The 3,070-nt window shown below is 38.5% G+C and overlaps 1 long non-coding RNA gene across 1 annotated transcript in view; it reads left to right on the forward strand.

Moving 5' to 3' along the window:
• Positions 1–1,901: 1,901 nt before the first annotated feature.
• LOC102485195 (uncharacterized) overlaps positions 1,902–3,070 on the forward strand; it is a 50,352-nt gene continuing 49,183 nt past the window's right edge. Inside the window, exon 1 of the long non-coding RNA XR_003548156.1 lies at positions 1,902–1,979. This is a non-coding gene — a long non-coding RNA (uncharacterized LOC102485195). The remainder of the gene's footprint in view (positions 1,980–3,070) is intronic.

A 3,070-nucleotide genomic window follows, 5' to 3' on the forward strand; every position in this document is an offset into this window, starting at 1 on the left:
AGAGATTAATGTTCATTGTGATTAATATTGTTGTTGTTCATAATATTAACAAAAGAAATTTTTAAAATATTAACACAATATATGCTTTATTCTACAGCTTTCTATGGCTTAATATTTTTCATGATAATGAGAACAATTATACTTAGCAAGAAGACCAGGACAATGCTTGCAACTCATTCACAGCACTCTTGAAAACCCTAAGGCACAGAGTGGTCATAACTTTCTTTTGGGCTTTAATTTGTTTTAAGTTGCCTCAAATCTTCTTTACTTGTAAAAGGTGGAAAATAAACAAATACACTTAATTCCATTGTTTAGGTCAGAGAGCACTGGTTTAAAAAAATTACAGATTTTAGGTTGAAAGTTAAACCCAAGTGAAATAGACCATGTATTAAATAATTCCAATGATGCAGTATCTTTTATCCATTAAACCATATACATCTTTTTGTGTAAAAAAGAAAAAAAGCTATGTATGAGAACCATATTTTAGACATGATATCCATGTATTTTTATTTAGGTATTAAGTAGATAAGCTGTGATAATTTTTTTTTAGAAATGACAAGTAATAGTAAGGACTAGAATCCTGGATGGAAGATCCTGTTAAGCTATTTCTTTGGACTCAAGTGTTGGAATGTCAGCAAGGGTTGTCAAGACATTGCTGGGTTCAAAGGAGAGTGACTTTGGTGGATTCTTTTATTTATTTCACAAATATCTCTGTCCTATTCACTTTTATCTAAAGAGTTGCTATTATTTCTGCTTTTGTCCTACTTTACTTTCATCTCACATATCAGGGATTGAAACCCTCGTTCATCTAATTATGTCTGACATGAAGCTGTCAATCTTATCTCCAAGGCCTTTATTGAAATGTTCCAGATGTGTGGCTTGAGTCTAGGATTGTAGGCGCGACCGGCCCCTGATTCTTCAATGGTCAGTGCATCCTCTCTTCCCAGCCTCCAGGCTGTCCACCAGAGTCATGCATGTAATGGCACTTCAAAGCACCTTTTTATCTGGCCTTTTATTTTCCTCCTTCAGAAAATGACCAGCATAGTGTGTCATTTTCTCTTATTGCCAGTATGCAAGTCTCTAGTTTCCAAGGGAGCACACGGATAAATCTCTCCCAGAGTTTTAGATCTTCGACACACTAGTCTAAGCTTCTGTAAATTGGATTTGTAAGAAAATTACAAATATTATTGCTATCTTCACATAGGTCAAGATGTAAAATATAAGTAGCTTGAAGGGGAATGTCATAAACTATTTATTCACCATATGCCTGTTCTTACATTGTTTGTAAATGATCTTTGAAAATTTTGATCACCAGAAAGCTCCCTATAGAGACACATGATTTTTTTTTTTTTTTAAATAAATGAAAAAGTCCTCCTGCTATTCTCTTCGAATCTGGGCTGCTGGCAGATGTATAGATCAAATGATTCATTTTCAAGACATTCCACTCCAGTTGAACTGTATTCAATTTAGACTCTAGGATCAATGGGGCTTGTCTAAAATCTGGCTGTAGCCATTGTTCTTTTTTGTTTGTTTGTTTTATTTTTAATATCATAAGTACAAGACCACATTGTTATTTTTCCATCCCCAGTTCCTCCTGGTTTTTATACCATTAGCTCTGATGGTCACAATTAAGTCTGGAATTTGTTGCTCCAGTATCCTTCTTCTACTTTTGAGTGATAAAAAGTGAGTAAGGTATTCAAAGACATTATTGGGTCATTAAAAAAAAAAAGATTTTTAATTAATTTTTTCAGAGAGGGAGAGAGATAAATATATAGAGAGGAGGAGAGAGGTAGAGATAGAGATAGGTAGGGAGAGAGAGACGTCTCCAATAGACCAAATAGTCCCTATGTCACAATCACCCCAGTCTCAGGTCGCCCTGGTCACAGGCATGAATGTGTGCACTCAGTGGGTACAGAGGCCCCAAGAAGTGAACCCAGGACCTTCTGATGTAGGTCCAGTCTCCCCACCACTGCACCAAGGTCTGGTCCTTTGATTTCCTTTATTTAGCTAAATAATTCAATTAACAAACTTTTCTCTTTTCTTCTCTTCTTTTTTCTTTTAATTGCAAGAGGGTGTGCGTGCTTGCTAGAGAAAGAGGGAGAGAGGGAAAGCACTCTCTAATGAAGTGTGGTCACACCACACAATCACTTGCCTTCATATTCTATCCTGTCAGAACTCGGGCATGTGCACACATGTACTTGGCATGTTTTTCAAGCTCCCAGCACCAGGATCTGCACTGTGTGGGTAGCCACATGGGATCTGACTCCTTTAACCATGAGGCCATGGGGCCATCCCAACAACTAACAAACTTGAATGAGTTGTCACTCATTTTCACTTTGTACCTTGTATTTGTACAGTTTTACATATTTTCCCGTCTATCTGCCAACTCATCCCTGCCTATTACTTGACTGTGTGCCCCCGGAGAGCACGGACTTCGAGGGGAGCTCCGTCAATTGCCATCATAGGGTTGAAAATCTGTTCTTAGAAGCATATTAATCTTTTTGTTCAAGTTATAAAACCACTATATTCTTCTAAGTTTAAAAAAAATCCATTTTTTTTATTGTAGAAATTACGTGCACCAAGTGAAAGCAGTAATAATATGAATGCTCCGTACTTTTCCCACTTTAGCATAAATAGAACTGTAGACCCAGGATAGGGCCTAAGTTTTTGCCTTTTTTAGAAGGACCCGGTCATGCCCTGGGGATCATACTTTGAGTGCCAAGGTCCTGTGGGGTTTAGGTTTTCTCCGTTCTCATCTCACAACTAATGATGGGCTTTGCTTGGTAGTTACTTGGAACTTATTTTTTCCCCCAACTATCAATATCTGTTGTAAAAAAACCCTCAGAACTACAGAAATACAAAATACAGGAAGTATGGGACCAGCAGTTAGCATAATGGCTATGTCGCTGGACTCCCACGTAGTCGACTGCGGTTTGCATCCCCGCCCTGGTGGCTTAAAACTCAAGCCGGGCACGTGTGCGTGCGTGTCCAAGATCCCGAGAGGAGAATGGAGGAGAAGGGATTGCGGCGTGACCATCCCCCCTGGGGGGTGATTTCTCGCTTTCTGTCT

Source organism: Tupaia chinensis, unplaced genomic scaffold, assembly GCF_000334495.1.
Source record: "Tupaia chinensis unplaced genomic scaffold, TupChi_1.0 Scaffold148049_1, whole genome shotgun sequence".
NCBI classification, from domain to species: Eukaryota; Metazoa; Chordata; class Mammalia; order Scandentia; family Tupaiidae; genus Tupaia; species Tupaia belangeri.